This window comes from Callithrix jacchus, chromosome 18 (genome assembly GCF_049354715.1).
Source record: "Callithrix jacchus isolate 240 chromosome 18, calJac240_pri, whole genome shotgun sequence".
In the NCBI taxonomy this organism is placed as follows: domain Eukaryota; kingdom Metazoa; phylum Chordata; class Mammalia; order Primates; family Cebidae; genus Callithrix; species Callithrix jacchus.
In genome coordinates this window covers 36,227,857-36,240,614 of record NC_133519.1, presented here as the reverse complement: position 1 = coordinate 36,240,614, position 12,758 = coordinate 36,227,857, and the positions used below count along the sequence as shown (strand labels likewise).

At 40.7% G+C, this 12,758-nt stretch overlaps 1 protein-coding gene across 11 annotated transcripts in view; it reads right to left on the bottom strand.

Moving 5' to 3' along the window:
* RXRG (retinoid X receptor gamma) overlaps window positions 1–12,758 on the bottom strand; it is a 195,937-nt gene that overhangs the window by 169,045 nt on the left and 14,134 nt on the right. The gene's annotated exons all lie outside the window — the stretch shown is intronic.

Here is a 12,758-nt window from a genome sequence, read left to right as displayed (position 1 = left end):
CTTGCTGAAGGGACGCTAAATGGGTACAGCCAGCCCAGAGAGTCATCTGGCACTATGAAGTTAAATTCAGTGTATGTGTAGACTGAATTTAGACATACACTGAATTTAACTTAATAGTGCAAGTCTACTTGTTCCTGGGTGTTTCTGCACAGAAATGATCACACAAGCCCACAAGCGAACACATACGAAGACACCCATTGCAGCATTATTTGTAATGGCAAGGGGCTAGAAAAGTGACTCGGGAAAATTTGTGGACTTCTATAGGACCGTTAGAAATAAATACCTAGGTACACATATAGCAACAAGATGAATACAGCTGAGTAGGTAAAAAAAAGAATAAATATAATGAGAACATTCAATAAACACTCAGCATCCTGAAATGACTCCCTATTTCCTTCACAATAAAAGCCAAAGTCTTCACAATGTCCCACAAGGCCCTAAATGACGTGCCTCCACCCTCTCTCCACCACCTCTTTACCTTACTCATGTCATCTTCTATCACTATACTGTTGCTCACTCTGCCCAGCCTCACTGGCCACCCCACTGCCAGGAAATGATATGGGGCATTGATGCTGCAACAGAGCCTTAGCACTGGCTCTTCCCTCTGCCTAGGCTTATAACCCTTCAAAGTCCCCTACACAAACATTCACACTCCTTCCCCCTTACCCTGCTCAATTTTTAACTTAGACAATAATCAACTGTAATAACCAAATTGTATCCTAGTCTAAAAGGCAAAAAGTACCATCTTCTCACCCCTACCTTTGCCTCTAAAATATGAGCTCCCTGAGAATGGGAATTTTTGCTTGTTTTGTTCACTGATGTCTCCCAAAGATGAGAGCAAAGCCTGTCACTAAAGAGGCACTATTTTAAATACACTTTTAAACACATTATATGAATATGCATGCAGAAAACGATGAGCAGGAATTGGAGGTAAAGAGGATTAAAATAAGAGAGGAGCCTAGCCTAAAACAAGGATGATAACACACCATTAAGGGACATTTCTGAGTAATTCAACCTTCTGTACCTGAGGTTACCAAAGTGGGAGGGGGAAAGCAGTGTCTGGTCACCACCCCTGAGCCCATCTGTTAAAGTTTCTCTTTTTGCCAGCTCTTTGCAAAGCCCATCTACACAGCAGCTGTTTCTGAGATTGCAAGGTCATGACTGGGCTGAGAATTCCTCACGAGTAACCCTTCCATGTGCAACCCCACCCACCTCCCTACATTTCCTCAACACCGGCCCACCTGAGGAAGAAAGGCCTGGGCTCCACACAGAACACTACCTAAAAATTTTAGAGTGATTTCCAACCCACAAATCACTCTGCAACTTTGAAAGATATTGCTGTCCCCATGGTATGGGTTAAAAAAACTAATGCTTAGAAAAATTCATGGTTGTCCTGTTTCACTGGCTAGTCCCTGGCAGAACTGAGATGTTCAGCAACCCAGGTCTTCCTGACACCATGTTTCACATTTTCTCTACAACTTACTCTCCCACTACATACAGATAAAAAGATTTCCATGTTAGGGAAATTAGCATAAGAAGTTTTTCCAAATCTGATTGTGCATGACCCTGTTCTCAGCTCTTTCCTGTTTCTAAGTAACTGCTCTTCATCTCTAGGCTAGGATGCAAATTCAAAACCAGTGGATTTGAGACAGTCTGTCTAAAAGCTAATGTTAGAAAATAAGGCCAAACAAATCATCTATTACTATTAAGACTTTAAAAGGATTATCCGCTCTTTGCAAGGAGCCAGATGGTGGAGACCGCACACTGGCAATCAGCTCTGGCAATAATAGTTCTGATACTACTGAGGAGTACAGAGGAACCACTGAGAATGTGGGGAAATCTCAATGCAAGACTCCGTGTTTGACAAGAATCAGATGATGAAAGGGTGAGGGCTGGTTGATGTTTTAAGCAGGCCAACTATTTAGGCCAAGAGATTAACATTTAAGAACAACAGCCAGGTGCAATGGCTCACGCCTGTAATCCCAGCACTCTGGGAGGCTGATGCGGGCAGATTGCCTGAGGTCAGGAGTTCGAGACCAGCCTGACCAACATGGGGAAATCCTGACTCCACTAAAAATACAAAATTAGCCGGGCGGTACCTGTAATCCCAGCTACTTGTGAGGCTGAGGCAGGAGAATCGCTTGAACCTGGGAGGTGGAGGCTGCAGTGAGCTGAGATCGCACCACTGCATTCTAACCTGGGCAACAAGAGCAAAACTCTGTCTAAAACACACACAAAAAAGAAACAACAAACTTGGTATATAACTTAGCGTTTACTTGCATGTCACTCCTGACTCATTTAAGTGACTCTGGGCTCATTCTCACTCAGCAAAATGGATCAGGGCTGGTCCATACCCATGGCTTCTAGCTCTTCTTCACCCCTATTTAACTTGGCACGGTGCAGTACACATGGCAGGGGCTCCATAAAGCTCCCTGAATTACAGGCTCACTGAAACTCACACTTCAATAACTTACACTGAAGCGCTGAAACCTTGCAAGTCTACTAAGAAAGCCTCTCAGGGATTACCAGTTTCCAATGAAAATCTCCTTAGGCTGATCTAGACTTAACCCCTCACCCCACCCAACAAACAAGTAAAAAGAAATACAATATAATGACAAGTATTATTGACATGCTTAGACATTTCCTCACAAGTGACATGAGCCTTGAACACATTATAATCTCTGTTATTTTCCTTTTCCCTCAAATTAAAATGGGAATTAAACTCACCTTGTGGTTCTAAAAGTTAGAGACTTTATATAAAGGACTTTAATATAATTCCCGGCACAAATTAGGTCTCCAGAAAAATGGAGGCTTTGGGGAGAGAATGAGAATGCTCTCTTTCGGATAGACTCATAGCACTCATGTTTCGTTCTTGCTTGACACCACCAGCCACATAACCATAAGCCAATCATTTCATCTCCCTAGGCTTCAATTTCTTTATTAGTAAAAATAAAGGTTGTGGGCCAGAGTTCTGATATTCCTCCTACCTCCAATTTTTTATGCTTGTTATTATGGGGTTTAGTTTCAAAGAGGTCCTCAAGTGGAGCATCTTGGCTTTTCTAAGCCTTAACTGGGCTTTTGCACAATTTTTTTGAGATCAAAAGAACTTTTAAAAATTGTTTGGAAAATAAGATGGTACCCTACCCTAAGACTTTGCACCCCAAGCAGAGAGTCACAAAAGCAAATAATAATATCATAAGATGCATTCTACACACATAAGTGTACATATATAGACTTCTTTAGACCACAGAAGAGAAGAGAACTCTCTCAGCCTGGAGAAGCTGAGGAGTGTTTCAACGAGGAGACATCTGAGCTGGGATTTCAAGGATGGACGTCAGGAAAAAAACACTTCAACTGAGGAAAGCATGTGCAAAGTCCCCAAGGCAGGTGACAGCATGACATATTCAGGGATTTGAAAGAAGAGAGCATTGAAACTGCAATATAGGCAATAAGAAGAGTGGTGCAAAATAAAATGGGAGAGACAAGAAAAGGCCAGATCAGCAGGGCCGTGGAAAGGGTTTTGGTCTTTATCCTAAAAGCTATTCAAAGTCATTGAAGAGTTTTAAGCCAAAAGAAGATATGACCATGTTTGAACTTAAATAAAAAGACTCCAACTAGAAGAAAAAGGATGTAGAAAGAGTTGGGGGAATGTTACAATAGCCAGGTGAAAGAGGATCCCGGTTTGGTGGTAGCAGTAGGGATGGGGAGAAGTGGCTGATCACAGAGGCCCCAAGGAGGTAAAGAGAAGAGAATCTGTAGACGGATTGGATAGGAGAGTAAGGGAGGAGATACTAAGAATGGATTCTAAGTGTTTGCCATGAATAACTGGCTGGATGGCCTGGTCCTTGAAGACACACTTACAGTGACCAGAGTTAAGTCTTACTGTGCTGAGATTTATGGGGAAAACATAGCAGAGATGTCGAGCAGGCAGCAGGCTCTATGGGTCTGGGACTCTGAGGCATCTGTGCTGAGAATGTGGAAATAAGAATCATCAGAGAGTACTTAACTGAAGCCATGGTTATGTATAAGGTCACCTGTTGAAGAGCATAAAATAAGAAGAGAAAGGGGCCTATGAAAGCCTTGAGAATGCCAGCAGTAAAGAAACATGAGTCACAAGTGGCTGAGAATAAGAAGTTGGAAGAGAAAAAGGAAATCTTTTCTCAGATATTGACAAATTATCTTTCAGCAGCTCTTCTTTAAGTAAAAAAAAACTGAAAAAAGAGACAAACTTCCGTAGCCAAAGGGAAAGATACAAATGAAAAGGCTCAGATATTCCATGTATGCAATGATCAATACTTGTATTACCAAGAATTGCCTCTATTAATATTCTTACTTGCTACAGATTACACTATTCATTTACCATGTTTCCCTTTAGGTGAACTACACTTACCTACCCCGTGACTCTGAGCTTGACCATATGATCATGAATGTGAGCAAATGTGACACACACCGTGGCCAAGGAGAGACTTTAAATACATTGATATGGGTTGGCTCCAGCCCTCTTGAGTTTCTGCAGGCCACCATAAGAACAGCATGTTCCTTCAACCAGGGTCCTGCAGTAAAAAGATACAAAGGGCAGAACCCAACCCAGCAAAGTCCAGCAAAGCCCTCATAAGCAACACATAAACTAATGTGATTTTCTTTTTTTTTTTTTTTTACAGAGTGAAGGTCTCACTCTGTTGCCCAGGTTGGAATGCAATAACCCAGACCTGGTTCACCGCAGCCTTAAACTCCTGGGCTCAAGTGAGCCTCTTGCCTCCGTCTTCCAAGTAACTGGGACTACAGGTATATGCCACCATGCCCAGCTATTTTTTATTTTTTATAGAAATAGGGGTCTCACTGTGTTGCCTAGGCTGGCCTCAAAATCCTAGCTTCAAGCAATTCTCCCACCTTGGCCTCCCAAAGTGCTGGGATTATAGGCATAAGCCACCACACCTGACCTGAATGTGATTTTTAGTGGCTAAGCTTAAGGGGCTATTTGTTACTGCAGCAAATGCTAACTAATATACTTGTCCACAGTAAGATATCTTTGACACTAAATCTACTTAAATGCCATTCCAAAGGAGAAATGGTACTATTTGTCTAGATTGTATTATATACCTGGTACTAATGAGTGATTTATAGATATTATCTCATCTTAATCCTCATGACAATTATTTTCACCATTTTACATTAGCAAATAGGCTCAGTTAAGTTAAATACATTTCTCAGGATCACAAAGCTAGCAAATAAATAATGGAAATGGAACAAAAATTCATCTGATTCCCAAGCCCATACATTCTCTATATTGCCATATTAATGAATCTCCTAGTAATCAAAACTAAGTCTCCCACATGGGAAACAAGTCATGTTAATACATTGTGCTGTATTATTAATAGTTGTGCTGCTGTTGAGCAAGCCAAGAACAACCAGCAGGAGAATATTTACAGCCTCAGATCTGAAGCTCATATGGCCACAAGCTTCACCTTCCTCTCACAAACTATTATAGCTGAGAAAATGGAAGTCTTTTTTTTTTTTTTTTTTGAGATGGAGTTTTGCTCTTTTTACCCAGGCTGGAGTGCAATGGCGCGATCTTGGCTCACCGCAACCTCCGCCTCCTGGGTTCAGGCAAGTCTCCTGCCTCAGCCTCCTGAGTAGCTGGGATTACAGGCACACACCACTGTGCCCAGCTAATTTTTTGTATTTTTAGTAGAGATGGAGTTTCACCATGTTGACCAGGATGGTCTCGATCTCTTGACCTTGTGATCCACCCGCCTCAGCCTCCCAAAGTGCTGGGATTACAGTGAGCCATGCGCCTGGCAGAAAATGGAAGTCTTATAGCTTGAAATCTGGTGAAATGTGGTGCTCAAGTCAGGTCCCACTAAAACATTGGAAACAAATAGCCAGGTGACTTTTTGTAACAGCTCCCTATGATCACCCTCTATGAATTCAGCTTGGGTTTCCCACCTGATCCTCAGTAATGGGAGTCATAACTATCTTTCTGAATCTTGAGGCAAAGTTAAACCTTTAACATGTTAAGTAACAAGGAGAAGCAAGATATAGCAATCACTTATCAGTGTCCATTTGTCCATTGAGGAGTTACATGTCCTGCTTGGAATTTACTGCTGCCTTGCAGATCCCCTTATGAGACCTTGCAGGATCAGTGAGTGTGGGGAGAAATAGTGACACAGCACAAGCTTTGAAGTCAAACAAATCTGCGTTTAAATCCTGCTCTGCCTCTTACCCACTTTGTGATCCCAGCAACTTGACTTTATTTCTCTGAACATCAGTTTTCTTGGTGTAAAATGCGGGTGATAGTAGTTAATTCAATTAGGTGTTTGGAGATAAATTGAACTGGAACATTCACTTCTTCTTCACTGTGGATCATCAGCTTCTGTCTTGGACTAGTGTCCTGAAAGCAGCATCTCTTCTCAATACCTCCCCTCCCTTTTAATGGCATGCAAAATGCTGTATAATCATCATCACAGGCACCAACAAGGTCAGAAAGCAAATTGTGAACACCCACTCTATACCAACATTTTTCTAACTCTAATGTTTACAACCTCAATGCAAAAACAAATTGTATTACATTTATTTTAGAGGTCAGCAAACTGAGAGGTTAAATGGCTTGCCACAGCTCAGAGCTGATCCTCCTGAGCCCCAGGCCCACGCCTTTCTCACTTGGCACACCTCCTCCTGCTCTCAGCTGCTCAGCTGGTTATCTCTCTCCATTGCTTTCAATGAGACCTCTGAGAAAAAAACAAATGTCCCTGACAGGACCACACAAACTCACAAGAAGGTATTGATTGTAAGACTTGTACACCAAAAATTAAGTCATTGCTCAGAAAAATTAAAGGAAACCTGTATTAAGGGAGAAACACTTCATTCATGGACTGGAAAGCTCAATCTCGTAGCAATAATTCCCCCAAACTGATCTGTAGGTTCAACAACACACACACACACACAAAATCCCAACAAGGCTTTTGTTTTTTGTTTTTTGCAGAAATTAAAAAGCTGATTCTAATATTTAAATGGAAATACAAAGGACTCAGAGTAGCCAAAACAATTTGGAAATAAAAACAAAGTTGGAAGACTTCCACTTAATTGAAAAATGTATCATAAAGCTACAGTAATCAAGACAGTGTATTAGTGACCATAAAGATAAACATATAAATCATTGGAACAAAATTGAGAGTCCAAAAATCACCACTTATATTTATGGCAAATTGATTTTCAACAAAGGCACCAAGACAATTCAAAGGGAAAAGGGTAATCTTTGCAAAAATATTTACTGGAACAAATAGATCTCTACATGCAAAAAGATTAATGTACATCCCTGCTCACACCATACAGAAAAATTAACTCAAAATTAATCACATACTTAAATGTAAGAGCTAAAACTATAAAAATTTTAAAAGAAAATCTAAAATCTAGGAGAAAGTCTTGTTGATCTTGGATAGGCAAATATTTCTTAGATAGGACACTAAAAGTATGACTCAAAAAGGAAAAAAATCACATGTGGACTTCATCAAACTTAAACACTTCAAGCTTCAAAAGACATCATTAAGAAAGTGAAAGAACAAGCCACTGAGAAAATATTTGCAAATCATATCTCTAATAACGTACTTATCCAGAATATGTAAAGAATGCTTACAACTAAATAATAAGACAAGCAAACCAATTTGAAAATTAGTAAAAGATATGAAGAGACATTTAGACAAAGAAGATAGATGAATGACAATCCCATGAAAAGATGCCAATGTTATAGATTATTAAGGAAATGTAAATTAAAACCACAAGATACCACTGTATACCCATTAGAATCAGAAAGATAAACAATCACAAGAGTTGGTGAGGATGTAGAGAAGTTAAAAACTTTATGCATTATGGTGAGAATACAAAATGGTATAACCACTTTGGGAAACAATTTGGTAGTTTCTGAAATATAAATTTACCATACAACCCAGTGGGTTCACCCTTTGCTATTTATCCAAGAGAAATGACAGCATATGTCCACACAAACACTTGTATACAATGTTCACAACAGCATTATCTACAATAGCCAAAAAATAGAAATAATCTAAATGCCCACTAACTGATGAATAAATAAATAAAATGTGGCATATCCACACAACGAACAATTCAGGAAAAAAAATTATACAACACGAATGGACTACAACATGAATGGGCCTTAGGAATATTAAAGAAGTTAGATACAAAATGCTACATATTGTATGATTCCATTTATACAAAATATCCAATAAACAAAAAACTATAGCAACAGAATGCAGATTCCTGGTTGCCTGGATCTGGGGCTGGAAGCAGGAACTAACTCCAAATTGGTACAAGGAATTTCTGGGGGATGATGGAAATATTCTAAAACTGGATTGTGGTAATGGTTGCACAGCTCTGTAAATTTATGAAACCTCATTGAATTGTTCACTTTAAAAAGATGAAATTTGTGGCATGCAAATTATACCTCAATAAACCTGTTTTTTAAAAGCTCTTAATTTGTTCCTTTGCAAAATATCAGAAACAAGACAAAGGAGGCAGCCTGATAAGTCTCCTCTCCAGCCTTTCTCCTTTGTGTCCTCTGGGAAGGACACATGAGTTTCTAACTCTCCACACTAAGAACTGTCTCCTTGAGCAGGCTACAGCAGCTGTACTGGACTTCTTTGCCTAGAGCTTAGTGGCCCCAGTTCAGGCTTCTGGCAGCAAAGCTCACCTTGCAGAAATACTATAAGAGTTATAAATACTTTAGGTCTTTAGAGAGCTCTGTCAGTTCTCTGCTATGGCACTAGTGACCTAGGGCAAGGGAAACTTCTATTCCAAGGTATACTGTCAGTAAGCAAGGCTGCAAGGCATTCTAGCATCATAACCTGTCTCTTTAATGGCACGGTTTGGACCCTTAAAATATCCATTTGCTATTAAAAGCTAATTCCTACAAGCTAATTGTAGCCAACACCCCAGAAAACCACGCTGGATGCAGGTAATTCAAACCGAAGTCCATTCATCAGGTGAAGGGGCTAGGGAAACCTGACTTCAGAACAGGGAAAGGTTCTTAACCTCAGTTGCATAATTAAACTACCTGGTAAGCTTTTTTAAAATACTATATCAGGTGTAGTATTTTTTAGTAAGTCCTAATCACCCACAGAGATTTGGATTTAACTGGCCCATGTGGCTTAATGTCTGTGTTGTTTTTAAGCTCCTCAGGCAATTATCCTGCTCATTCAGGGCTCCAAATCCTGGACGGGTTTCTTCTACCTATTTTCTACCAGTCTCATTCAAAGCCTAAAATGCACTACTCCTTGGAAAAAAACTTTCCTCCCCATTAAAGGACTTTCCTCTGCATTTAAGTAAGAGCAACAGGATAAAGATGGCTGAATGTCAGATAACAGGATGTTGTCATTTGCAGTGTAGATGCTGCCAATTTATCTCAATTTATCCCAAATGAGTTTATGTTGAATGTATTGATTTATATGTCCTTAATCATGACACCTGAAGGAAGGGCTAATACTAATAACATAACTGATAGTGGAGAGGCTGAAAGAGAAAAAAAGTCTTTATTTTCAGTATTCAAGGACTTTTCTCTACAATAGGGAGCAAGAATAAAATTAATTAGCATCCAGTACAGTAGTAACACACATTAAATATTAAAAGAAATAAGCAAGCATGAATCTCAGACATCAGCAATGATGAGAATTTGGGACAGAGTTCCCTGCTGGCTTGAGTGGACAGGAAAAGCTTTGTGGAGGAGGCACAGTTCTAGCTGGGCCTGGTAGGACCAATAGAATGTGAATTGGGAAAGCGAAGAACAAAAAATAAAAATCACCCAATAACATAATTGCAATAGCCATTTACGGCACTCCAGGTACTCTCATTTCAAGCATCCTTTCCTTTAAACCTCACAACCACCTTACGATCCTCATTTTACAGATGAGAAAATGGGAGATTAGAGAGCTTTAAAACATTGCCCAAGTTCACAGTCAGAAAGCAGGATTCAAACCCACGTAACCTGACTTCAGAATCCAGGTAGGCAGGCCAAGGCAGAAAGACAGAAAGGAATCCCCCAGTTGTGTGATGTTGTGCAAAGATTCCAGCCTCCTAAGAAGGTTGGGTTCTCGTCACCAAAAGCCCAGAAGAGAAGAGAAAACTGCCTAAGTAGGACAAGGTCGGATCATTCGCACAGCTCCACCCAGATATTAAGCCAACTGCAGCAAGGAGAGCTGAATCAAAAGTGAACCAAAAACGGATTTCCTTTTTTAGAAACACAAGATGATAAAAGCATCAAATAGGTGAGCATGACTAGGGAAGCACAGGTCCGGAGGTTCCCAAGGGGTGAAGTTTCACCAGAGGCTGTGAAAATGCTGAGAGCTGAGACTGGAAAAGAGTCACTAGGCATGAGTCTATGTTCTACTCATCAAGGACTCTCCAGGATGCTGTGAAGGGCGCAAGAGCTAGAAAAGGCAGAGGCTGAGTGGAGGACATTCACAGGAAGTCCACAGAGGCAGCACAGAATGTTGAGGCAAATAGCTGAGCCTGCCTGCCTGCCTTAGATGAATTACGTGTTTCAAAATGCCTAGTTGTAAAGTAGTCAAAAGGTACTAGGCACCCAGTGTACCTGGGAGCATGACCATGGAAGTGTCTGTGAAAGGCACACAAAATACGTAAATTCTGACTGCAAGGAATGCATACTTTTGTCAGACAGGAAACATACACACTGAAATAGAGCATGAATAGTTGTGATTTCCTCAAGTCATTGGAACCAAGTGACAGAAGCTGTGATGATTTTGGCTTTTCCCGATATTGCAATCCGAGAACAAGCAAAACACCAAGAAAGAAATAAAGGCAAAAAAAAGGAACGGAGAAAGAGAGGAAAGGAAGAAGGGAAAGAGGGAGAGAATGGAAAGCAGGAGAGAAGAAAGGGAGGGAGGGAGGAAGGGAGAACCAAATTCATATAAGAAATTCATTCAGAGCGATGTTAAAGTATGAACCATGTACCGTCTGCATCAGAGTCACCCTAGGTGCTTCATAACATGGCAGACCCCTAAAGCGGGGCTGGGGAATCTGAACTGTTACCAGTCCTCTCAGAGATGCTTAGGCACTCTGAAGTCAAAGAACCACTAGTCTGCACACTGCCTATGGCCAGTCCATGTGCTCAGACCCCTGCACCCGCTGCTACATCTCCAGCTACCAACCTTTACCTGGCAATCTCATGTTCAGAAGAGTTGTCCTGAGGTGAGACAAAGTCCCAAGTCATCAGATAAAGAGGAAATTATGTTCATAATTTGTCATGGGCTTTGCAGTGAGGCAGACTCCAATGGAAAGCCCAGTTCTGCTTCTTCCTAGCAGAGACTTTAGGGAAATCACTTAAACCCACTGAACATCAGGGTCCCCATCTGTAAAATCCTCACAGGATTGTTGGGAGGGTGATCAGGTAGGAACCATGGCTTTCTCTCAGCTGCCTTTTATTTGCTGACTTTTGAGATGAAACATATTAGTCAGCCACAGTCTCATGTGCCTGTAGCCCTAGCTACTTGGGAGGCCAAGCTAGGAGGACAGCTTGAGTCCAGGAGTTCAAGGCTTCAGTGTGTTGTAAGTGTAACTATGAATAGCCACTGCACTCCAACTTAGGCAACAGAGTGAAACCCATCTCTAAAAGAAAAAAAAAAAAGACTGGACATCTTAGAAAGATTCTTCAAATCCTTACCCTAGTAAGACATTAGATATAGAATGTCTCTCCTAGCCTCAACTAATGGAGAAAAAATGCCCTCAAGTGTTTCATCTATTTCATTTTATCCATTCCTCGAAACATTCTGCTGACATCAACAGCCTCCAGGCCTTTGCACATGCATGTCTTTCTTTATGAAATACACACACACACAATCTCTACACCCTGCTTATTCTATAAATCCATATTCATCCTTCAACTTCTTGCTCAAGCATCACTGCTATTTTAAAACTTCCCAGACACCACAGCCTGCCCCAACTCGCCCATTCCCACTGCAGTGACAGCTCCTAGAACCTGAACAAACTCCCCAAGTCTGATCTTGCTTCATTATGATGACTGATCTTCTGGTTTCTCCCCAACGACCACTGGTTCTCCAAAAAGCAATACTTTGTAACTCTAGCACTTACTATCATGCCTAGTGTCTAGCAAGTATACACAATGTATTGAGTTAATATATTCCACATGTAAAATATAAAATGATGACACTGATTTTTAAAACGGTATATAACTGACACTGTTGTTTTCAAACACAGGTTTAAGTCAGAGGGAAAAACAAATAATCACACTAGTTTGGTCTTTTTTTTAATCTGAATGAGAATTACTTGGCTTTATCCCCTACCTAATTCATTAGATTTGGCTCTGAACTGTAGAATCCACCTCATACGTGGAACATTTGCCACCATCAAGCATATTAAGAGGACTCTCTCTGACAATTCAAGTCAGTGCAATGAACACTAAGCTAAGTACCGAAATTCTACAAAAAGAACCCTTCCAAAAACACAGACTCCCTGATGGAACTAGAGCTCTCTTCCAAAGATGCTACCTTCTTGTCTGGCTGACAAGCTCTTCCCCAGACCATCACTTGGTGTGTCTGTTTTTACCTTAATTCTAACACAAAGAATAAAAGCCCCATGTCTACCCCTGGGTGCTACCCAAGCTTACCTTGCCCAAAGTGCCCCCTTTATGGATCACTGCCCATCTCCTTCCCCATCGATGCCTCAGTTTACCTTTACATTCAAGTCATTAATAGTCATTTCTCAAAATTCTA